General features: G+C 44.4%; 1 protein-coding gene across 1 annotated transcript in view; it reads right to left on the reverse strand.

The window, feature by feature from the left end:
- DLGAP2 (DLG associated protein 2) overlaps positions 1-23,063 on the reverse strand; it is a gene marked incomplete at its 3' end in the record, with an annotated part of 362,472 nt that extends 339,409 nt beyond the window's left edge. The window contains exon 1 of the mRNA XM_080928375.1: positions 23,051-23,063. The remainder of the gene's footprint in view (positions 1-23,050) is intronic.
- Between the last annotated feature and the right edge of the window lie 3,557 nt (positions 23,064-26,620).

Raw genomic sequence — 26,620 nt, forward strand, 5'->3', positions numbered from 1 at the left:
CATGATTCTGTGAACTGACAGTTCCTTAATATATATGTGAACAGAAACTCATGCCCATGAATGCATGTAGAATTCTTCCTAGGCCACTGTTCATGGGAGAGTCCTGACCAGTACTGGGGTCTCTCCTCAGAGAATCATGATTCCCATGAGTCTTATCGGCAGGGACAGAATGGTTCCCCACTGCACTGAGCTCTAGTCTCAGTCACCCTTGTCCTCTGCTTCTACTATCTCAACTAGATGGTCCTTCTCAAAGTTTGGCTCATCTGCTTACTCTTTCCATAGAGTGATGGTAAGCACAGGCCCCAGAGAGCTCCATTCACATCAACTTGGAGGTAGTGTAGAAGGTAGTGAGACTCTAACTCTAGCCTGTGACGTCAGCAGTGAACTTCTCTCAAACTCTATGAACAAAAGCATACACCACACTGTCTCTGAGGCCTTCCTATGTTCAGTTCAGCAAAATCAGCAATAGGTTATAAACAGACACGAAGGGGTGTGTGTGTGTGTGTGTGTGTGTGTGTGTGTGTGTGTGTGTTCAAACCCAGCTGTCTGACTTCATCTTGTCTTTTAGAAGAATCAGGTTTTGCAGCTAAGCAACACACACTAAGGAGGCATATTTATCCTCCATTTGCTGTTGATGTCCCAAACAAAATGACATCTTTGAGATGAGGGATTTAGGGTGAGCAGGATAGCTTTTCTTAGGGTCCCAGTATATCAGAGGAGGTCAGCAGCGTGTGGAACTTCGCAAGAGAAGAACACATCGTCTCGGGGACACTGTTCCCTTGGGAGTAAGAATCTAGAGAGATGGCTTTATGATGAATAAGCATCGTGGACTGAGTGGAAACACCATGAATCATCTCAGAACAACTGCTAGACACTGCCCTTGAGGAGAAAAAGTGAACGGTTTTCATAGGCGCCAGGGACAAATCAGGAGCTTGAGGATGAGAGTCACATGTAATTACAGAGGGCAGAGCTCTGGAACAGGAGGACGGAGGTAGGGGATAATTCCTTGCTAGAAACTGAGGTAAACAGAATGAAGACACCAAAATACACAGAGGAAAGTCAAACAGGACTCCGAGAACAGCGGTCTAGGGTCTGCTGAACTCAGTCTTCACTCAACTTCCTAAAGATGGATTAGTAAAGTCAGTTCCTTGTCCTGGGTTCCTATCCCCCATTGTCTTACCAGGTCGAATTTTCCTACATCATCAGATTTTTCTCGGGGGGGGGGGTCATCTCTGAATTCTCCACTTTTTCTAATAATGTGGGGTATTTCTAGAAATGTACAACATGGACCTCATTACACAGAATCTCCACTGGGGTTTTTTTTGTGTGTGGGTGGGAAGGGAGAATGGGCACATAACCATGTGTCACAAAGACAAAGGCCCTGATCTGCTGGTGGCCACTGTTTTCTTCATCTTCAAAACTCTTTGCCATGTGTTGATCAAAGCACTTTGTCCTCTATCCTAAAGGCTTGCAAAGTTTTGGAACCCAATGTTTCACAGAGAGCAGATCCTTGGTGTGTCAGAGCTGTTGGGTCTGCAACTTTCTACAGAGGTGTCCTCTACCAGACAGTGACTTGGCACAGTGCAAGGGTCCTAGAATCATCAAAATTTTAAGGTCTCAGTTCCTTCTTAGGAAATCAACCCTTCTGCCTTCTGACCTGACCCGGCTGGTGACAATGGCTTACCTGACAGCTCTGCACTCCCTCTTTGACCCTACTTGTGACCCTGACTGTGTCAACTCTGTCCAACTTCAGTGGGTGATAGGATATAACCTGTGCTCATTTCTACAGCCTAGAATTCATTTTCTGCAAAAACAAACGAAAAGGAAAATTGCGAACCAACATGTATTACATGAGAAAGATTTAATCAGCTCCAATCTTACAACGTGTTTACTTATTTATTAAAGTAAATTCCTGAATGATATCTGTTCAACCAGACTCCCAATTATTCCTCCTTAAGGTGAAGGCCTTACAATTTCATTTCTATAGAGTTTCATATGGCAGAATTAGACTCAGTGTTTCAGTTTATGCTCTCTCTCTCTGTGTATGCATGTGTGTGTGTGTGTATGCATATGTGCATTAAAATTATTGTCAGGGAAAAGTCTTGGTGTTTTCCAGAATGAACCATGAGAAATGTAAACATCATCTTTGTCCCAGAATGTGGTCTTTTGATCAAGGGGTTTGCTTATTGCTGGTCTGGATACAGGGTCTTGCTATATAGAGCACACTGTGGCCTTTAGCTTGCCATCCTCTTGTCTCCACCTCTGGGTGCTCAGGTTACATGAACCACCACAGGAGGATCAAGGTAATATACATTTTAAACGGCAAACATGAGACTGAAATTGAGGACAGATGCATGTTAGGAGTATGTTCCCGCGACCCCCAAGGCTTCTGGCTCAACACTATAGAGCTCCTGAGCTCCCCTGGAGACTGTGGCTGAGGGAGGGCTGCAGGTCTCTGCCACTGGCATGCGCTAGCAGATTACTATTACACTACATATCATCAGTTATGAGAAGGATCAAAACTCAAAATTCTACTAAGTTCATACTGATTTTAAATCATAGGTCAAACCTGCTGCTCACCACGTGCCTCCCTCCCCACTTTCATGTTCAGAGAAAGGTGAACCAACGATGAAGGTTCACCAGTTCCCTCGGACCAGTCACTCACTTCCTTCTCTATAGCTCCATGTGTTGAGGACAAAGCTCAGATCCATAGAAACAAGGCTGCCCACCCCTATGTGCACTGAGCTGGTTAAACTTTACTCTGTTTCCCTGCTTACCTAAGACTCCCATGTGCATACACATGCCTTAGCAGAGAGCAGAGGTTATGGGTCCTACAGTGAGGTGTTCCGAGGGCTGAGGGACAGGCTTGTATGGTGATACCAGTCTGGGAAGCAGTTATGCTGTTTACAACAAATACTCAAGAACAGAGTGAAAACTACCACCAAGGAGCTTTCACTGAAAGTAGTAACAGGATGAAATAAAGACATCCTATATTGGGTGATGTGAATGTGCAGGCAGCCTCAGCACTCACGTGGGAATCAGCCAGTTGTCCCCATTCCCCTGCTGTGTACTCCCCTTAATTTGGCTGATGCTCTTAACAACCACCTGGATCACCAGTCTCAGGCGAGCCCTCCATGGCCACCAGGGTGATTCCCATCTAAACTTTAATTGATTTGTTGACATTAATTGATTGACTCATCCAGATGGAAAAGGCAAGCCTCCAACTGGAATTATTTTTGCAAAATTCAGTAGTAAGAAGGCTGGGTCTCCCATATGTGCAAACATTTCCATTAGATGTGGCTCAAAGATGCCACTTAGAGCATCAGTGATCAAACTGATACTTGGAAGCTGCAAGACAATGTCAAGAGCCAAGATCTCAGTGTCACCGGCACACAGGAGGTCATCGTACAATAAGGTGCTTTGTCTTTTCTCCCTGATGCATTCTTCAGAAGGTTAGCATCAGTCACACTCAGTAGAGGAATGCCCAGCCAGTCCATCAGCACCTCGGCATTTCCCCGTGTCTCCTAGCCTTAGCTTTGTCCTGAGCATAGCTTTGGAGGGAGGACTAGAACATTCCTCTTTCTCCCTCTCTTACAGGTCTCTAGGTATCTCCCTACCTTTCTACTGACCTTGCTGGTTGTATTCTCATTAACTCCTTAAACCTCCTAGGGATTCTTTTGTGGCCTGTTGACCGAGTGACCTGGGTCAGCTCTGAGTACACTACACCAAGCTCTATGTCCAAATACAACTTTATCTCACTGGGGTCCTCTATCTACCCACAGGTCACTTGTGAGGATCAGCCCTGCAGCTCAATTCCTTCGGACCACAGAGGATCTCATGAGAACTCTTGTGTTGTCTTATTCCATGTGGGGACACATGTTATACTGTGGCTGTCCTTCTCTACCTACCAATTACAACAGGCATCAGAGACAGAGTGCACATCCTCAGCCTACACCAAGCAGGCTTTCAGGGTTTGAATATCCTTGGCCCAGGGAGTGACACTATTTGGAAGTGTGGCCTTGTTGGGGTAGGTGTGTCACTGTGGGTGTGGGCTTGAAGATCCTCATCCAAGCTGCCTGGAAGTGAGTCTTCCACTAGCTACCTTCAGATGAAGATGCAGAACTCTGAGCTCTGCCTGCACCATGCCTGCCTGGATGCTGCCATGGTCTTGCCTTGATGATAATGGACTGAACCTCTGGACCTGTAAGCCAGCCCCAGTTAAATGTTGTCCTTATAAGACTTGCCTTGGTCATGGTGTCTGTTCACAGCAGACTAAGACACCTGCTGAGGCAAGAGGTTATCTATGTCCTGTTACCGTGGGAAACACATTCCTCTGGAGATCTGCTTCCCCAGGGTCTAGCCAGCAAGTTACTGAGACATACACCTGTCAAATTAAGTGTGATGTGTGGCCATCCCATAGGCAGCTTGAGGTAGAGCCTCTCCTTTTTCATGGAGTCTGTCTGCTGCATCACGAAGCACACTCCACCTCGAATGCAGACCACAGCTCATCACTTCTGCTAGGGTCCTTCACATTCTACTCCTTGACTGAGGGAAATGGGAACGAGGTCACGCAGGTAGACACACAATCAGTTCGGGGCGACAGGCCTCTGAGGCTCAGCAAGTGACAGCACTGAATGCATGCACTCAAGCCTAAGGCTTTAGTTATCACTTCAAATACAGGGAGCCCCATTCTTTTGATTTCTGGTTACAAAGCAGATGCCTACAGATGTGCGGCCCTGGAGCGGGGTCACTCAGTAGACAGATGCGTGAAGACGTGTGCGTGAAGATGTGTTTCTTCTCTGACTCACACAGAGCCCACCACCCCACAGCAGCCAACGTATTGCTATAGATGATACATACTAGGTACACACATTGTGCACTACACGCAGAAATGCAGATGGCAGTGGCCGGCCGAACTTACACTTGTCTCTCTCCACAGAAAGCTTTGTGGCTTTGGCACCCAGTCCCAGGGACTCAGGGAGACACCCAGATTCTCCTGTCTGTGCTTCTCCTGGTCACAGAGCCGGGGTCCAGATGACAGAAGGAGAATGAATAGGCAGAGGCTGGCAGTGGCCATTCTAGACAGAACCCCATCCATCCTCTGCCTTTCTAGTCCCTGTAGAGCCTGCTTTCCTCTTAATGCCCTCAGCCATCAGTAAGGGAATGCGGAGGAGGGCAAGTTCTGGCTGGGGATAATAAGGAGTTATAAGGAAGATAAGAGAGAAGCAAGCACAGGCCAGATGCTGAGACACTCCCCAACCTTCAGTGGGAAGCATAAGGAAGCCAGAGAGCTGCAAATGGGCCAGCAGAGATCTGTGGCTGTTTTCCTTCACAATACAGTCAAGTTTAGAGATTATGTGTTTGTCTGGCTCTCCCTGGGAGCCAGCTCCCCTAGGTGTGGCTGTGAAGGGACCAGGATACTGAGAGCTACTGTAACTTCCCAAATGGTAATTATTAGCCATTCAAACCCTCCACTCTGCCTGAAGCACAGGCTGGAAGCACACTGCCGGGCAGCCTCTTGGTTATTCTACTGAAGACTGGTCATCTCAGGGTCATCTTCTTTGTTTTTAATAAACAATGTCACAAAAGCAACATTGCTGTAGCATACAGAATGATGCCATCTGCTTGCCTGGCTTGCCGGCTCCATCCCCATTGAGTTTTGGAGGAAGGACCTCTCAGCTGGCATCAGGAAGAGGCATGCCTGAAATTTCAGAGTATTAACCAAGTCAAGAGGCCAGGCACAGTACTTTAGTGAAGCAGGCGGATATGCCATGTCTTTCTGAAGGCAGAGAAAATGACAATGTTGAGGAATAGAGACTGGATCCACACAGACAAAAGCAGGGTCCTCATGAGGATGCACAGAGGGAAAGAGAGGGGACCACTTGAAGATATAAGAAGTCAGCATCTATGAGCATTGCAGAACAAGCTCAGAAGATGCTGACCTGACCACATAGATGCAGGGCTCCTAGCCTGCAGGACTGTATAGAATGGCCCTCATGTCTTGGGTTTGAGACATGGTACATTCCTGTGGCTACCACAGAGAAACCCAGAAGGAATATGAAAAAGGAGCCTCTTCCTCTTGTCCCTAACTTCTCCTGTGATTTATCTTTGGCCAACCAGTGCTTTCTCTTCACCACATTATATGTTCTCTTTTTCCCCATCTAAGTAAGTGTGTGTGTGTGTGTGTGTGTGTGTGCATGTGTGTTCATGTGGGTTGTACACAGACATATATATGCATGTACATGTGCCTGTTGTATATATGTAGGACAGAGTTCAATCTTGGATATTTTCCTTCAGACATGGTCCACCTTAATTTTTGATACAGGGTCCCTCAATGGCCTGGATCTTATTAGGCTAGATTGGATAGCCAGTGAGCCACAGGGATATGCCTGTCACTGTCTCCTGGGCCCTAGGCGCTGACACCTGCTTTCCCTGGGACACATGGAGAAGGATGCTCACTATAGAAGCGCTTTCCTTTAGACAGACAGCTGCCATGATGGGAGAAAGTTGGAAATAAAGAGACAGCCTCAAATCGTGTATCATAAATTAGATCAGGAAGGACAGGAGCAGGCCACTTCCTGTCTAGCCAGAGCTAGATAAGGTTCTGGGAGCCAAACTCAGGTCTCCCTGCCTATATCACAAACACTTTGCTACCTGAACTATAGCTGCAGTTGTGCCTTCCGTCCTTTTAATTGATATCTGACATGGAGGAAAATGAACACACATGATGATGATGAGGAAAGCATCTGGAGCTCTACAGACTCTGCTACTGCCCCAGAGTGTGTGTGTGTGTGTGTGTGTGTGTCTGTATTAGTGCATGTATGTGTGTGTGTTTAAGTATGTTTGTATTAGTGTGTGTGTCTGTATTAGTGCATGTATGTGTGTGTAAGTATGTTTTTATTAGTGTGTGTGTCTGTATTATTGCATGTATGTGTGTGAGTGTGTAAATATGTTTGTATTAGTGTGTGTATGTGTCTGTATTAGTGCATGCATGTGTGTGCACGTGTGTAAGTATGTTTGTATTAGTGTGTGTGTGTCTGCATCAGTGCATGTATGTGTGTGTGTGTCTGTATCAGTGCATGTATGTGTGTGTGCGTGTATAAGTATGTTTGTGTGTGTGTCTGTATTAGTGCATATATATGTGTGTGCGTATGTAAGTATGTTTGTATTAGTGTGTGTGTGTGTGTGTGTGTGTGTGTGTGTGTGTGTACTGGCTGGTTTTGTGTCAACTTGACACAAGCTGGAGTTATCACAGAGAAAGGAGACTCCTTTGAGGAAATGCCTCCATGAGATCCAGCTGTAAGGCATTTTCTCAACTAGTGATCAAGATGGGGGGCCCAGCCCATTGTGGGTGGTGCCATCCCTGGGCTGGTAGACCTGGGTTCTATAAGAAAGCAGCTGAGCAAGGTAGGGTAAGTAAGCCAGTAAGCAACATCCCTCACTGGCCTCTGCATCAGCTCCTGCCTCCTGACCTCCTTGGGTTCCAGTCATGACTTCCTTTGGTGATGAACAGCAATATGGAAGTGTAAGCTTAATAAACCCTTTCCTCCCCAACTTGCTTCTTGGTCATGATGTTTTTGTGCAGAAATAGAAACCCTGACTAAGACAGTATGCATGTGCATATGACATGTATGTGTATATATGTTTGTGTGCATGTGTGTCTGTGTGCACACACACACACACGCACATGTGCAATAACATGTGGATGGATTTACACACATGCACATCTAAAATAAAGGTCAAATTTACAATAAAATGCCTATTTACAAAAGAATTTGTCCTGATTTTTAAAAAGCAGAAGATCCACCAAGATTCAGTCCGTAAACAGAATCAGCTGCTTTGGCTACACAGAAAGTGGCTTGTGTGAAGAGCATCCTTCCTCCTGTGTCCAGATAAGCTAACCTCTACTACAGGAGTTCATGTTAAGAATGAATCTGATAGAAGATGTGACAGTTCTATGCCTTATGTCCTACTATGCTCCAGCAAGTGACTACAACCTTCATAACAAACTGTTAGGAGCCCTGAGCTTTCTTCAGTTCACTCCTTTATTCTCTACATCTGGTCTTTTAGCCCTCCGTATACACTGGCTCGTTTTCCTTCTGGAGTAGCATGCCCTCAATTCGGTTGAACAAAAATGGTCACATATGTTCTATGTAGCAGGTCTTTGAAGTGGCAATGTTGGTCCATGCTACACATCAATGGAATGTCTTGGTTCTGCACCCTGTCAGAGCCCTAGACTCACCTCAATAACACCTCCTGCTTTTTCCTAGGCATTAATTGAATGGGAACTTTAAAACTATAGTTCTGACATCAGCATGGCATCCAAACTCCAGATTCCCATGAGCAAATGGATATTAATCTCCAGTGCCAGTTTTGGTGGCTCTACCGACAGCTCTCAGATGACCAGAGGTCCCTGTACAGTGGGGCACTTTTCTCTTTGAGACTTGCTGACAACATGAGTTGGGCAGAGCTACTGTTATTTTCAATCGAACACATGGGGCCATGCATCAAACAGCTGTTGATGAGCCAGGCAATGTGCTGAGCTCTTTTAACAAGCACTAATTTGAATCCATTTCTTCTCTTTTCTGATCAATGAATTACTGGGTTTAAGAACAGCCATATCAGCAGCGTATGCATTTTCATTTTGACAAAAAAAAATAATAAAATGTATTTTTATCATTAAAAGTGAAGAGCTTGTAGAAAAATACAGTGGTAATTATGAATCAGCCTTTTAATTGACAAGAAGCCTATGTGTTCGCAGTGTATGGAATGATGGTTTGAAGTATGTACACATCTTACAATGGATGAATCAAGCTGATTAACAGGCACGCACTCTCATTAGCTCATTTTCATTTTGGTGAGCATTTAAGAAAATCCACTCTCAGCAACTTCCAGGAAAGCAGTTATAACCACTACCACGCTGCTGTGTGGGAGAGCCACAGAAGTCGGTCTCCTGGTTAACTAAGTCTGCTGTGCCCTCTCTCCTGTGATCTTTACTTCTCCGAGTTCGACATTTTAGAGTCTATGTGTGAGTGGAATGACTGACTCAGTCTTTCCATCTGACTTATTTAAGTGAGCACAGCATCCTCTGGCTTCTCCTGTTCTCACACATGACATAATGCACTTCCCGTGAAAGGCTACCTAGACAGTCACTTTGTATAGAGATCAGACTTTCCACTTATCACACAGAGGTTAGGGATTCTGTGTAAGGACTAACTGGCCACCGCTCCATCCTTCTGAGAGTTGAGCATCTCCCGTTTCACTCCTTGCACAAACCTCAGGCGAGCAGGAAGCTCAGCAAAGGTCTCTAGCTGTCTCTGCCACCAGGGCTCTCAAAAAAGCTGCTGGGCCAACAAACATGCTTGCAAAATGGAGTCTCACAATTAAACTTCAGGCAACTGTACAGATCATGGACAACTGACAGAAGGGAAATATCTTCTTAGGTTCTTAGGGATAGACCTCTGTTGCCTGATGAGGACAGAGTTCACACATACAGTATGTCGTTCGGATTAGTGTAATTTAGGGTCCTATTATATGCAATAGGTGAACACTGGAAGCTATGAACTACTAAACATGAATGGGTACAGTCCAAGTGTTCTCTCTATTGCAGAAATATTGTAGGAGACACGGGAAATGAAGAAGAGCCCTGACCACAGTGGAGCACAAAGTGGGTTTGAAGCCCCTTTCTTCACGGAGAAAGAAAGCTCTTCCTCTCAGTGGAAATCTGAAGTGGGCTGTAACTCTTCCCTTCATTCAGGCACGTAATCTTGAACTTCTTTTCAACACAGATAAAGGAAATTCCCAATGGACCCGAGCCCAGGCTGAGCAGGGACATACCCACATGGCAAGAGCAGTTTTGGATGAGTGAGCCTGGGTAGATGACTAAGTGTGCACTACTGTCTATATTTGGAGTTATTTTTTTTTAAGGAGTTTGGGGTGACAAATCAGTTGTTTCCTAAGAAAGGCACATCCTGAGGATGTGGGAGGTGGACACCTCAGAGCATCTCTTCCATGCATAACAGGGGTGTCTCTCCAGATGTAAGCACCTCAGACGCTGTGCTGACGATTACGGTCCAAGTCCTCACTGAAAAGGGAAGCCGTGTACACTGACTTCTCTCCAGACGGCTTGTCAGTGAGTCACCATGCCTACTGGGAGCTGTTCTGAAATTTCAAGAGGAGAAAGCACCAGGCACATCCCAGCATTGTTATTATGACTATTTTTACATTACCGCCAGCACAGCCCAAGCTATTCTGGTGGCACATCAGCCACTCAGGATGGGCCTTGAGCTCCTTTCCCAACCCCAACACCAGAACATGGATTTCTCTTTTTCCACAGATGCTCCCCACTGTGCCCACCTTGCAACAGTAATCCGCAACGTACCTTCTGTAGCACATCTTGTTTTAATATTCTAAATTGCATGCTATGGAATAGTTTAGAATGGTAAACAGTTGATAATACTCTACCACATAGAGAAGACTGGGCCATCCAGGGATACCCAATGGTTCAAACAAAATCAGACATCTTCCTGGAGTTCTCTGTCATCCAATACCAACATGGCATGGAATGTTCTTGTCAACAACAGTGAAAGCTACAGAAACCTTCTATCTGACAAACGCCATTCCCCACACACATGATCTTTTAACGATCATTAAATAAAGGGAGTTTCTCTTCTTATTACATGTCTCGGAGATAAGTGAATAAATAGCCCGAGGTACACGGTGTGCTCACTGGATGCCACAGGCAGGCCTCTGTGTCTGCTGGCTTACAGCACGCGTCAGGTACTATCCCGTGCAACTCGGAGTTGGAAAAGAGCCAGCACCAGTTGTGAAGACACCATGAAGAGGAAACTGGGTTCATGTGGATCGTGACCTAAATGGGATTTGCTTTTCTTACTGAGTTGGAGCTGAAGTAGATGGGTGGGCAACCATGGAGGAAGTCACAAATAGCCTGGTGGTGTTCAACTGTCTCAAGGGATGCTCCATGGTAAATCCCTTCTATTTCCCCATGCAAATCCACATGGACATATCAGAGAAAAACATGGTGCGTATCAGAGCACAGTGGAACCTGATCACCCCACACTTACAAATCTCTATCCTTACCCCTGAGAACTGCTCATGTCTGTGCCTCAACCCTGCCCTGCAGGGTTGCTATACCTGTGCAGACACTGCAATGCTGACCGAGGAACAAGCTCTGGTACAGGAGCCTTTGTGGAAGATAAGCACCACATCTGCTAAGCAGACCAGATAACACACAGAGCGCTGACAGATCGCACATCTAGAAATCCACCGTTCTAGGTTGACACATCTACCATCTTTCTGTCATGGTTATTCCATGAGTTACAATGACATCAGAGCTCACCCTTCCCTGCCCAACACACTCTTTATATGCTTCGTGTAAGAGTCACTTAACATCTTCATGGTACTTTCCTATCCAAGCTGGCCCACACCACCGCACTCTCAATATTCATCACATGATAGGTAATTTTGGCATGCCCATGTCAGTCTGCAGGGCAGAGATGGAAGCATCCCTAGAAACAAGAAAGTACCATTCTATCTATGTCTTCCTTCATGGATGCCCACTTATCTTCTACTGCAGCCCTGAAATCCTTCCTCCTGAGGCCGCTCCCACCACTGTGACCAATTCAGAGAGCCATAGCTCCTCATGTTCAATATTGTGTATCTGGACTTTTCCACTGCTAAGAGTCACACAATATGTGATCCATCCTTACAGGAATTCTCCTCAGACCACAAGGGACATCCCAGGCATCTTGCTTCGTATGTTCTATATGTGACACACAATTGGATAATCTACAAAGAGAGGAATCAGGAGACTGCTCCTGGCTCAGGGTTTAGCCATGAAAAGCCATTGGGGATTTCCTAGATTGAGAAAAAGTCTGTACTGTGGCTGGTGTGGGGGCAGAATGAGACCAGCAATACCAGATACCTGGCTATTTTACTGGATGCAAATTATGAGTTAATTAAAAATCAAATCTGACTTGAGAAGATTATAATTTAGATCATAATTAGTTTGGAAGGGGTGTAGCTCATGTTACTGTACCTGTTTTGGTTTATTTTTTTTTTTTTAACTTTACAGAACTGAAGCTTCTCCATTCCAATAAAAATAAATTATATGATGTCCGCACTCCAGTTCTCCAGTCCAAACACCAAATATTGTACTTTTGAATTGAGTTTATTCAAACAGGACTGCATCTTCATACCTGTCTCCTAGCCACTGCCTCTGTAGTTTCTCTCCTCAGCTGATGGGCATGGTGAATCGTTTTCAGTCTGTTCGTCATAATCATAGGATATAAATGTAAGTTTTTGCTACTGTTCTAGTTTCTTCTCACACCCTGACCAGAAACAACTTAGGGGAGAGGCAGTTTGTTTCAGTCATCACATAAGAGGACTCAAGTGGCCGAGCCAGTAACGACGTCTACGGTATGGAGCAGAAAAATATAATGAAGTCATGCATGCCTGATGCTCAATTTATGTTCTTCACTTTGATACACAACTTATAATACAAGACCGGGAAATGTATGGGCTATGGTGGGTTGGGTCTTCCCACATGATCAAGAGAATTACCAACCAACATGCCCACAGCTAACCAGGTCTAGATCATCCCTTGTGGACACTCCCTTCTCATGTGACTCTAGATTGTGTCAGACTGACAATTAAAACCACCACAGCTAGGAACTAGGAAATATTTTACTGCTGAGTTAAGAAGTATTCCATACTGATATTTCTATTTCAAAAGGAATTCTACTGACATAGGCATATATTAATATGATAGCCGACATTTCAAGATCTCTTCATGTATTTTAAAACACAAATTGTGATTGCAGTTAGTATAAAAATGGACTATTTAAAACTACAACACACGGGCAATTTAGGGACTTAATCTAACAATACAGAACTGTTGTGGATTGATGTGACCTGTCTCTCACAGGCTCCTAGCTAGACACTTGGACCCTAGCTGATGGTGCTGTTTAGGGGGAGCAGGGTGCGAACTTGAGGAATGTTTAGGAAATAGGTCCTAAGCATGAGTGCTCATGATAATAATAATAAAAAAAACTTCATAAAATACTTGAATATTCTTGGGTATTATATGAAGGTGATTTTGTTTTTTAAATTCATTGAGAAGGCGAGAACATTATCTGATGGAAGCTGGGAGTCTTATGGAAGGAGCAGAAAAACCTTTCTAGGAACCAAAAACCAGTCGAAATGATCTGGAGAACATGCTGGCAGGAGACTGCAGTGAGAGACGCCCCAGGTCAATGCCCAGTCAGCTGGAACCAACGGATAGGTAGTGAGTGGTGGCCATTTCGTGCTAAATGTAAGAACAGCCAGGGAGGCTGCACCACCAACACACCCCCAAGGCTCTTCCGTGCTTTCTTGCAAGACCGGACAATGGAAATGCTGATGGGCGTGGGAGGTATCCTGGTCACTCCAGGAATTGTAGCAGTGCCACTCGGCCAGTGTGAAATCTCTAGAGTGGTTTGCACTTTGTGAATCTTCTGGATGATGAACTACATCAGAAAGCTGAGATGTTTGTTCCAGAGTCCAGGTGAGCCTGAAGGGCAGCAGAGGATCGTTGTCCTAAAACCTGCACTTCTCTAACTTTCCCTCTGCTCGTCTGCGTTTTTTACTCTGAGCTATGAATGAATGGTTGTGGTTACGCATTGTTCTGGTTAATGTATAAGTGAAGCAGAGTCAGGACTGTGGATACCGTGTTCACCTAATACACGCTTAGGGAAACTTGCTGCTGGAAGTCTATTATTGGCCTGATGAGAAAGAAATAATTACTAGTCTACTGATGTCACTACCAGCCCTGATAGATCAGAGACTGAGGAACCATTGCTGAGAAATAGCCTGAGTATTTACCTTTGAGCAAACACACACCTTCTTGAAATCTATCTCTCATTGCCTATGGGTCAGCCTTTGGGCACTAATGAGTCTCTAGAAGGCCTTGGTCACCATCATAATGACACTCTGATGATCCTTAGATCAGGGCCAAATGCACTGTGTCCTGTGAATGATGGAGCAGCCACCAAACAGGTCAAAACTACAACCCTTTGTTCACAGGAGTTTTCAGACAAGTCCTAATTCACTAGCACTAGCTGACACATGTGGCTTTCTGAGGTCTGAATGTTGCTATAACTCCAGAATTTATGTGTTGAACCTCAAGTGCCAAGGTTATAGCATGAGGCCATTGGGAGGTGATGAGATCATGGGTTGGTAGAACTTTCATAAATGGGATGAGACCCTTAGAAAAGAGCTCCCACCCCATGTATGAAGGTAGTAGGAAGAACCAGGAAGCAGCCTTTCTCTAAGACAGAGAACTAGCTGATTCCTTAAATTTAATCTTCCCAGCTTGAAGAATCAATTGAGCAATACACTTCTGTGGTTTATTAATTTCCAACTGAAGGTATATTGTCATAGTAGCCCAGTTGAACCGAGGCTGTCTGTCTTAATTTCTAAGGGTAAAGATGTAAGCAGTCACTACATTGACAAACCATTACTTGTGATTGACAGCAACACTACGCATTCAGAAGTTGGGTCATCTGCCTGGGCTTCGGTTTTCATGAAAGATAACTGATATGCAAGAGTCTATGTTATAAACAAAGGATGCCAGGCCAGGGACTACATGCTCTTTTGATAAAACTTCTAGGCATATGATGTAAGATCTCCCCTTTTGGAAACATGAAGAAAACAGAAATAAGGATATAGCATTGGCAAAGATCTCAAAAATAAAACACACATGTGAGACTAAAGACAAACCAAACAACGGTCCTGAGAAAGAACCCGAAGGCACACATTGAAGTTCTTCAGTTAGGAAGGAATGCTTACCCATACTGACTCAGAACACACTCTTCTCAGGCTGCATGCACAATACCCCTATCACACTCTAGGTGCATCATATAAGACTATAGTGATTATATGGTTATAGCATGATGAAAAACTCCTAACTTTGTCATGATAATTACAACACAAAGTTAATCACCCCTGATTAAGGCTTAGAGATGTTTCCTCACTTCCGGAAGCAGCTCATGACTTACATGTGCTTCTAAGATCTCTAAGTGAGCTGCTTGGTAACTTAGATTTGGAGAAGTGGGTCCAACTTGATTTGGGACATGTCTGGTTCTTGTCTCCTTCTGTCCCCATGAGAAGTAGAAATCACTCTGTTCCTTGAAAGGATGGTATCCAATATCCATCTTACATAGAAGTGTTAAGATTTCATGTACAGCAAATACTTTGTTTAAAATACATGTCTCCGATTGATTTTTTTTCTATTTATCTTATATCCCTATGTACATGGAATCACTTAGGAATTTCTCATGCAAAAGGTTATGAGTGGGAAAAGTTTAAGAAACCATGCTCTCAAGAAGTTTACTGTCATGATTATGAAAATACGCTCAAGATGGGGTCAGTATCATTCATGTACTAACTCAGTTGGGACTGTTTATGTCTTTCTGATTGTTAGAAATAAGCTTCTAATTCACACTTCTGATCACTTGGGGGCACAGCATGCTTTAATTCATTCATAGTTAAACACTTTGGTGAACACTGATAGAATCCTGCTCAGTGAGTTGTGTGGCACATGGCCCCTCCCTACCTAGTTCTCTCAGAGGTTTTTCAATCAACAGCAGTTTGGTCTGCTTTTGTCTGCTCATGCATGAGCGACCTACACCTAGAGAATGGGCGGAGAGTAAGAGACTGTAGAGAACTCTGTCCAGAAGGAGGTGTCTTCATTGAAGCCCTCCCCTTAAGGCTCAGGGTTTTATGTGGAAAAGAAGGTGGGATGATGGTAAGAAATGGAGGAGGTGATTAAACTCAAGGAAATGTCCTCTTCCAGACGCAACAGGACTGAGGCACACAAGAACTCACCGGGACTGTGCTATTTGCACCAGACCAGCACAGGTTCAAAACAGACAAAATCCCAGCACTGTGAAGGGCAAGTGAACACAGGGTGTCACCCCTAACCAAGACACCAGTTGCAATCTACACCTAGGAAACTGAAAATCTCTTTATTCAATGGAGTGTTGCCAGGCATGTCAAACAGCTCATGGCAGACCCTCACATCCAAGAGGAGTTGGCCAATACATAACAGACTCTGTGGTTATTTTAGGGTGCATTCTGTTCTATTTTGTTCTGGTATTCTTTGTTTGTTTTGATTTTCATTTCTTGTTTTGGAGAGTGGAGAGATCAAGAGAGTGAAAGAGTGTGAGAACAAAGATAGTGGGAGGACAAAGAAGAGAGAGAGGGGGAGAGAGGGAGAGAGAGAGAGAGAGAGAGAGAGAGAGACAGAGGAAGTTGGGTGGGTGAGGGTAGAGGAGATTTACAAGGAGTTAGGGGAAGAAAAGAGTATGACCAAAAATATTATATGAAAAATATTTAAAATAAAAATTAATGGTGTATATAACCCCAAAAAGCCATCACACCTTCTGATAAGGCTGTAGCCCAGCAGTTCTGAGTTTTATGTATTTTTTAAACTAAGAGTTTAGGTTGTTACATAATATTGACTAAAGGGCCAATGTTATTAGAAAGGATAAAGTAAGTGAAGTATAGATAATTAAAATATTAAAAAGACAATCAAAAGATGGCTAGTTTTCATGACTATTTTGATTGCTATAAAAAACCAACACCATAATGTACCACTTTGCCTTGTTATAAAAACAAAACCCAAAACAAAACAAAACAAAAAATCAGCTTGAGTTACTATTGAGAATTTCAGATTTCTCATGGGCTGGACAAGTTCCTTCTTATTATTACTGGGGGGGAAAAAACAATACTAACTCAAGAAAAAGGAGAGAAAGAAAAGATATAACTCATGGCAGATAAAATTGAATCTGATAAAATGTTATTTCTAAAGTCATAAATTTTAACCTTCTTGATAAAAAAATTTTTTTCTAAATTTTAATGTGGAAGAGAATAGGTTTTGGAGAAATAATAGCCACAGAAGAAAATTGAAAGTAACAAGAGTTAAAATAGTGAAACTGCATAAACAATATTGTTTTTATCTTTTAAAAATTGATTTAAGAAATCACTCTGCTAAAACCACATTTTTAAGCAATGAAGAAGGTAGAAATTATTTAACAGCTGGCCAACACCATGAGGTGAGGGACCACCTTCTACAGCTCTGCATTACCATGGCTGCAACAGAAGACACCCAAAGGCACACCTCATGAATAGATGACCAACTGAATGCAGATCCTATTCAGCAAGACATTAACCATACACTGTAACTCAGCTTTGTCCTCAGCCTCTGTCCCAAGAGCTCGGGCACATGAGCTTGTTTTTGGTGTCTAGGGCAGTGCTGCGGCTGGTGAATGAGACCTTTTTCTCACCTGACAGCAGAGAAAGGTGCTGGACTAGACCCATGGGAACTCAGCTCAGAACAAGAGGAGTATTTGCACCACATTGGGATGGAGAGGTGCCAAGGCCCAACCTGGCCTGCGGGGGCACTGTCCTTTCTCCATTTGCTAAGGCGCTCCCTGCTGCTTCCTCTAGAAAAGCTTTCAGTGTGAATGTCTTCTAGTTTCTGAATTGAGGATGTCATAATTTCCCACAGCTTCCACATCACATGTGTTTCCTACAGGTCCCAGGAGGAGGGCACAAAGAGCATCGCTGCCCCTGACACTCCAGGGAAGTGGGAGGATCACACCTCTCCCAATTAGGTCATTTCCAGTCCACAGAGCCAGAAGCTCCCAAGAAAACGACTGCTTCTGACATCAGTGAATATAAAGGCTTTCCAATGCATTTCCTTATTTTGGCCTCTGGAGTCAGCAAGATGGAATTCTGTAGGCCTCACTCCCCAGTCCATGTGTGAGCTGCTGGGCCTGGCTTCAAAACACCTCTTCCTCCTTACTCACTGGTATTTTCTACATCTAGCCCTTCAAATAGATGACCTGAAATGCTCTAATATCATCTGTGGGGTCCCAGTGATATGGAGAAGGCACCTCCTGATGTGTCATCAAGCCCCTTGTAGGATATTGGTTAGTGATCCAGGCTAAGACCTTTCAGCCTGGCACAGAGTACAATCAAGCTGTGCCCACCCCTCACAGACCCATCAGCATGGGCTTTGGAAGTGTTGGGTTAGCCGACGCTAACAGTAGAACAGCAGTTCAGTGTGTCCTGGTTCACAGTTCATGTCTACATGCCTCAACTTGGTGCTCACCTGCCATCAGGAAGAGATGCTGCTACCGTTAAGAGGCCGTGCCCTATTCACCAGCAATGTGCAGATGTTCCTCATCTCCAACATCCCCCAGGGCCCTCCTGTCCTTACAGCACGCTGTCCACCTCCTAAGCAGGTCTTGCACTATCTCAACTTTGCTGTGTGGTGTTTGCCTTTGCTGGCACGGAGTGCTCAGCTCATATAAGCTAACCAACTTAGCCCCAGGCCTCCTGAGACTGTACCTCCAGAGAGAAACTGAGAACATCAACGCTGGCATTTGCTCTGTGGCTTCACTACACCAAGGTGGCCAAACCTGCCTCAGATCTCCAGAACTGGCTCAAGCTGAGAGAAACATTGAGTCCAGGGGGAATAGCAGCATTTGGCAGATACTAACAGACATGTCTGCATCACTTCGAAAGAGTTGTCATCTCAAAATCCCTGAGGTAGGATCGGGAAAGGGCCACACAGAGCCTTTAGCCTAAGCCTGATTCTTTTACTCTGCTGTGTGAAAAGACTGGTCATTCTGGACCTTGTTCCCTGCAACTCCTCAGGGTCTTTCTTCTCAGTGTCCTTGAAAGGATGGTGGCTGTGGTGGTTTGAATAGGTTTGGCCCACACACTCATGCATTTAAATGTTTGGTCCTTAGGAAATGACACTATTGGGGGATGTAGCCTTGTTGGAGGAAGTATGCCCCTGTGGTGGCAGACTTTGAGGTTTCCTATACTCAAGCCCTGACCAACGTAAAAGCCAGTTTCCTCTTTGTTGCCTGTGGATCCAATGTAGAACTCTCAGCTCCATCTCTAGCACCATGTCTGCCTGCACACTGCCAGTCATGATGGTGATAGACTAAATCTCTGAAACTGTAAGCCTTTATAAGAGTTGCCTTGGTCATAGTGTCTCTTCAACAGCAATAAAACTCCAACTACAACAGTGGCTATTACATAAAGGCTTGAATACCATATTAAGTATCCTACCGGACACTGTGCACCATTAATCACTGGCTCTATAGCTTTGTTCCTGAGTCTCTACACATAGCTACTTGACAATCAATAACAGACACAAAGCCTAAAATAAAGGACACAGAGTCACTGTCCACTCCTTAAACCTTAGGAAAGAATTGTCATGCCCATGCTCACATCTCCTATGACTTATACTAGAGGTCATCGTATGGCACATATTCTGAATGTCACAATTGTTTCTTCTTATACCTTGATCCCTACCCCCAGTGATACCAATGAATGCCCTATATACTTTTGGTTAGTAGAATGTGAAGAGACAACTCTGTCTCTTCAGAGTGAACGAGGTTCTTTGTCTGCATCTAGGGTATCTCGTTCATTGGTATCAGTTGTATCTCAGCCACTGCTCAAATTAGAACGACTAGAAATAGGTGCCTAATGAGTTTAGACTCTCCCACGCTGACACCAAAGCACAGCAAACACTGCACAAATATTTGCTATGTGAGCAAGGGGGTACCATGCTCGATTGTGGCAGATAGATTGCTTCTCCTCAACTTTTAGCCTTCTGCTGGAAATCTCCCTCAGTTCCCCTGCTCCTGTTGAAGTTATGTGTGCTAGTTTGTATATATCAGTGGACAAAAGACTCAGCCACGGTGTGCATTGCAGGTTCCCAGACTTCCTTCCAAGATGTGAGAATGGTACATTCTACATCTGAGAAAGATGTAGAAACTGGACAATGAGAAACTTGACAGCCCCACTGCTGGTATTAAGTTATGGTTGGCTTGACTTGTCTTATCTAAGGTGCTAGCTCTGAGAGATGAGACATGTCTAGCACATACCCCCACCTTTGCTGTGTCCAACACAAGGCTTGCTTACAAACCCAAAGAAACTAAAGCCACATCTATCCTGCATGGCCTCCTTTAGGAACCAGGGAACAAGCTAGGAAAAGGCTTTGTGTATGTGGATGCTTTATCTGGTAGACTATACAGGCTTATGGCATGGATTCTGGCCATGACCTGTAGGATAAATTTTACTCTTCAGCCTCAAAAGTTTGCTGCTTACTAGGTTATAGCAGGACCAAGACACAGATTTCTTCTTAGAATACAGCAGCTGGGCATTCAGATCAAGCAGCCAAGGGCCACAGCATGAAACCTTTAGAAAAATGTTCCCTACCGCCACCAGTGAGCTTAGGCCTTTGATAAGATCCCCACAGGTTTGCAGGCCTTCGGGCTTCCTGATTCTGGCTATTGATCAGGAAGTTAGGAAGCCTAATAAGATTGTTCCCAAGGCCTAAGAAACTTTAAACTCATCTACATTTATTCTGTGTTAGTTTCCCCACTGCTATGATAAAATACTCCAATGGAAGCAACTGAATTTACTCCGGCTTAGAATTCATAAATGCCCGTAAATAAATAAATAATATGGCATGGTCCATCTTAGTAGGGAATCTAAGCCAGCGGGAGCTTGAAGCAGCAGGTTGTACTGCATCAGTAATCAGAAAAGAGAGAGCAAGGATGATGTGCTGTTCCTCACATCTCTTCCCACACTGCCCAGAACCCACATAGGGAATGGTACCACCCACAGTCCTCCAGCCTCTAACACAACACCACAGGCATTTCCAGAGGCCCATCTCCCAGATGAGTCTAGATCCTGTCAGGGTGACGACCAATGCTAACCATCACCATCCTCTAGCATTCTTAACAAAAGCCTGTTAGGGGTCTCACCACGGGTTAGGAATGGTCAGTACTTTTTCTTACAAAACCGATAACAGCTCTTTCCACAAGTTCTCTATAGGCTGGAGGAAAAGAACATGCTAAAAACTGAGAGTAAACACAGGACCTTTTCTACTATTTCACAGATAATAATTTTGCGACAGTAACCGTAACACAAATCCTGCTGTAAGGCTCCCACTACCTCATCCTGCTTCCTCTTCAAGTACCGTAGGGACAAATTAGGCCTAAACAGATGCATTGAAATGCCACACAAATACAGAATATATCCGACATGGGGCTCAGCTGGCTATTTTGACTAATTGCTCTGGGGAATAAAACAGGTCCCCAAATGAGAATGGTAATACTATATAGGGCCGCACTTACCTTACTGCTAGGATTAGCTTCAAACAGCAGACAACCAAAGCAAGTCACATGCCAGACTTCAAGACAGGAAATTTTGCACCTGCTCTATCTGCCACATAAGCTTTGCCTTGATGGAGCTACAGGGGATTCTGTGTGGCTTTAAGCCTTTGCATTTGTAGCTCGGTGGCTCTACAGCCCTCCCTGATCTAGAGCGAGTCTTATTAGGCACACACATTTAAGTAAAAGCTAGTATTGCCAGATGGAGAACAGCATCCCTCCCAGGGTCTGCGTAAGAGCAAAGCTATTGCTACAGAACCACAGAGCAGCGGCGACAGCACAAATCCGAGCTGTTCATTCCGTTTGCTTCCGTGCAGCACAGCTCAGCCGCGATCACCAAAGCTTCGTCTCATGCCGTGAGAAAATCCCCAAAGCCAGAGAAAGGTCCACATGCACTTCCACAATAGAAAGCTTGGTGGTAGAGCCAAAGCCTTTCTTCCCTGGTCCCAGATGTCATCCTCTGGAAGCCACAGGAAGCCACAGACTGCAAGACAAGTGACCAGAGTGTAGGGGAATGCCAGTTCTCTGTCTGGTCAGTAGGGAAGGCAGGCATTCACAGGAGCTATCCCTGCATGACTTCTAAGCAAAAGCTTGAATCTTAATGCTGATTCCGAATTCTAGGACCAGCCATGTGAGCTCAGGGGCGTGGGGACCACAGTGGTTCTGTTGTTTGCTTGTTTATTAAGACTTGCACTATGTTGTTCTCTCTGTCAAAAGCAATGTTAAGAACACCATACTCCCACATGTGCACGATACATTAGAATTCTGGTGCTCTTAGGCTCTATGCTCTTTAGAATCCATTTTAACTTCTGAAGGTAGGAGATGTCATTCTAGGCTGCCTTGGTTGAAGAAACTGGTCTTCTGCAGGACCAGTGTAATTGTCAAGTACTCTGCCACAGGGCAGGGCCTGTGATCCTTGCTCAGGGGACTCATTCAACAAGCAGCCCCTGGATTACACCACCAGAACCTTTTAGTCTATGACTTAACTCGTTACCACTGCTCCCCTGACTATCATGTATGTGCAAACGGGTACATGGTAGGAACTACTGAAGTATCCACTATGCCAGCCAACTTTGAGGGAGCTTAGATGGAAATTGGTGTGTTCCTTTGTCTCACAGTATAGGTGCTGGCTTGTGGGTAGTTACTACCGTGTGTTGTACTAGAACCTCAGATAACTGGAGTTCAGTGTAGGTGTGTGGATGGATGCAGGGTAAGAGATGTGTCTCAGAAACCCAGCCAGAGCAGAACTTCTGATCTCACGGAGGAAACCAATGGTAATGCTCAAAGTAAACAACCTCACGGAACTCTTCTTATTCAAGATGCCTTGTACACATTAAATAGTTGCAAATGTTTCCCTAAAGGATCGAGAAAAAAAAAAACCCAAAAAAACAAATAAAAACAAACAAATAAACAAAAAAAAAACCACCCTGGAGTTACCTCAAACACACAAAGTGGTAATTTGATTCTATGGAAGAAATACTACTACTACTACTACTACTACTGATAATAATAATAATAATAATAATAATAACAATAATTTTTAAATCCTCAAATTTATAGTAGTTTCAACTAAATTGAGACCCTCAGATTTTTCTGTACATTTTTGGTTCAGATATCTTCTAAAAGTTCCGCATGATCGTCCTGGGTATCAAACGGTGAGGCTGCTTCCCCCTCATGAGCTGGGACAGAGCAGTCTAGTCTCTTAGGCTGAAGCCCTGGCATCAGTGTGACTGTGTGTCCACTGTGTCATACAAACAGACAAGGGAAAGACACTCACAGAAAGTCCATACCTTTGAAAAGAGTCAGTCCGTGAAAGTTGCCTTTGAGCTTAGTCAGCCTCAGCTCCATGGGGCAGGCCCGACCTTCTACACATGTCCTTTGGAAAATGGGAAGTTAGGGTCCCACTACAGTGCTCCCTAAAGTGATCAATACACAAGAAAATGAACTGTACAGGTGCCAAGGTGTGGGGCTCTTGAAAGGGGTCTGTATGATTCTCGGTCAGTGGCGTCAATACCGCCTCGTGCTGCAGCCCTCTGCACCGCTCACGAGGGCACAGATGACTTTATCCATGTTTAACAGGTTAAGAGAAACACAGACAACAGCCTGTGCCTCTAAAGAACTTGGTAAAACAAAATAACTTGTAACAAAGCCAATTGTTTCATTGCGATTGTCCAACTGTCACCAAAAAAAGGGGAGGGGGAGCAATTGCTACACCTAAAAATACTATTTTTAGAAACTCACTCATACACACCCCTGGAAATGTGCAGTCATGTGTTTAATTTAAAAGTATAAAATCATTCAAAATATGATGGTACTGATAAGGACAAAGCAAAAACCAGCATTCTCAAATATGAGGTGAATGAAGTATTTAACATGCATGGCACTTTGTGAGAAACGACAGTTCACACATGTATGCAAACACATACATGTATGCATACATTCACACAAGGTGTGTGTATATAAGTAATGCATATATGTGTGTATATATGCACATATATACACATACATATGCATCTGCTTCCTGTCTCCACGTACTGCAGCATGATACAGTCAATTTTTTTTAACATTGCCTTATTTAAAACCATGTTTTTTTTTTTCAAAAGCCATGGCCACAAAGTAATGACTTGGCTTAGTTAATCAGATACATTAGACTGACCATATATGACTTTGGTAGAACTGTCTCAGGCATAGCTATGAGTTCATAGCTGCTGGGTTCTGCAGAGCAGCCTTAGCTCACGGGTGTGGGTGGCACTCTGAGCCCTCTGGCACTCAGTTTCCTCTTCCAGGGACACACCCTCAGCTCCACATGGTGAACTCCTCAACTATTGTCTGGCCGTGGCGAACACAATCTGGTGAGCAGTGAGGACGGTGCCTTGCGGCGTGGGGCATAAGCGGACACGTTCTATGCGCTGTCTTGTGCTGTTTGCGCTAAGAAACTAGTATGATGTCCGTCCACCTCCAGCACAACTGCCAAGGAGGCACAGCAAGAACAGCTCCAAGACAGAGAGAGCAAGCCACTGCCCCAGCAGCCGGCCTGCAGGAGAAGCCAGAGCAGCTCCCGGGTGGTCTGTGTTGCTCAGAGCTCAGAGGCCAAAGCACACAGCAACACATGCCAAACTGAAGCTGGCAATCACTTACCACCAAGCCAAGGCCTAGAAAACTTTTTCTTAGCCCAGCAGAGGGACGTGGAGGTAGCGGCTTACACTGCAGCCCGAAATGAAGGAAGGTGAAAAGATAAAACTTTAGGAAAGATGGAAAGGTAGAAACAAGCTTACATCCCTGTATGAACAGTTTGTCGTACCTGTGGTCAAGTGTTGTCTAAATGACAGGGAGATACTTCTAACCACACTTCGAGACTCCCATGAGGGCCAACGCAGCAAGATGCTCAAGACCAGCCTACATGGAGGAGCGCACATCGGTATTCATTAAGACCACTGAGCTGGAACACACACACACACACACACACACACACACACACACAAAGTGGGGGTGGAGAGAGAGAAACTGCTTTTTAAATGGTTCTCTACATAGCTCCATGATAGAGGTGGAACTTCATGTCATACAGATCCAGGAAGGAACCATGGTAGCTGAAGGTTCAAGTGAGCTTCAGAAATGAGGTCCCTGTAGAAAAGGGTTTATTTCCCAGTGTCCTCATAAGACAGAGCCAAAGCATCCAGCAGGGACGAGGAACAGAGTCTGGCTATCCTCAGAAGATAAGTGGCCTCCTAAGGTGCTTCCTGTCTCAGTTTTCCAAATTCTCCCGCCTCCCTCTTCTGAGACAGTTGCATGTCTCTGCCCTCTTGGTCCAGTCATTCCTTCATTTGCTGCTTGTCTAGTCACTATGTACTTCCTGATATGCGGTCTAGGTCTCAAGGAACTCCCAACTAGGGCAGTATTCAGGATAAGGATGTTCATGTGAGATAGAAAGGATTTTGTACTACAAGTAATACCTCCAGGTAAGTACCTATAGAGCCCTGGGCCTTCAGGTGGCCTGGGGGGAGTTGGGACTTCCCAAAAGTCTCTAGATGGTGAAGTGTTTCTACAGAAGAAGGTCTTTCAGAAAGAGAGGACTGGAGTGTGTGTGAAACAGACAGAAGAAAAGCAAAGTGCATCTCAGGTGCAGGGGTACTGCAAATGCCTGTTGAGCCTGGCCAAGGAGTATACCAGAGCAGCAGGTGGGTATGCTAGGGAGATACACAGGCCTGTGTGCTCTTCTTCCATCTGCCCAGTACACAAGCACCAGAGGCCATACCTGCAGACACAACCGAGGTATTGATCCCTAGATTCCCTACACACATAGGTGATATAACTCCATGCATCCCGTGGTCACTACAGGTTTATATCTGTTGAACATTGCTAGGAGGAGACCCAGTGAAGACTGAGGCCCTCACCAAGTTGTACACAATGAGTGAGCTACTGCCTACAGATGCCGTCCATGAGGCTGACAGTGTTTCCTTGCAGCATGTCTTGGTCAATATCATGATTAAATCTGTCTCTCTGAAGCCTTCCTAGTCCCTGTCATGCGGAGATAAACAGAGTATCAGGTCTTTGTCCCTGAGGACTAAACTTGATGAAAGGAGGACTTGGCACACATTTTGCACTTAGCCAGCATCACCACCTTGTTTTCTTGTTTTCTACTCGTGCTGGTCACTGCCTGATCCAAAAGGACAGCAGAAACATGAACACAAGAGAGGGAGGAAGAAGAGAAGGGAGGAGGATAGGCAGCAAATCGGAGTCTTCGAGGAGAATATGGACAGGTTAGAGATGGCAAGGAGGTGAAACGAAACACTGCTGACCATTTAAGGGAAAGAAAAGATAGATGGCAGAGAGACAGACATACAGACAAACAGAGGTAATATATGAAAGATAGATAGATAGATAGATAGATAGATAGATAGATAGATAGAGATAATGGATAGATGACAGACAGATGATAGTTAAATATATATAGATAGTTAATAGGTGATAGATAGTTGATAGATTGATAGATGATAAATTAGAGACAGATGACAGATAGTTAAATATATGTATAGATAGGTGATATATAGATAATAAATTGCTGATAGATAGATAGATAGATAGATAGATAGATAGATAAATAGATAGATAGATAGATAGATAGATAGATAGATAAATAGATAGATAGATAGATAGATAGATAGATAGATAGATAGATAGACAGACAGATAGACAGAGGATATATGGATGGATGAATGGATGGATGGATGGATGGATGGATGGATGGATGGATAAATATGAAATAGGCTTTAAAAATTATTCCCAGAAGTAACAGATTCTTTCCTGGTGTTTTGTAAACTTGAAACCTCTGTAAAAACCTCCTTTGGTTTTTCAATCCCTTT

Source organism: Micromys minutus, assembly GCF_963924665.1.
Source record: "Micromys minutus genome assembly, chromosome: 14".
Lineage (NCBI taxonomy): Eukaryota > Metazoa > Chordata > Mammalia > Rodentia > Muridae > Micromys > Micromys minutus.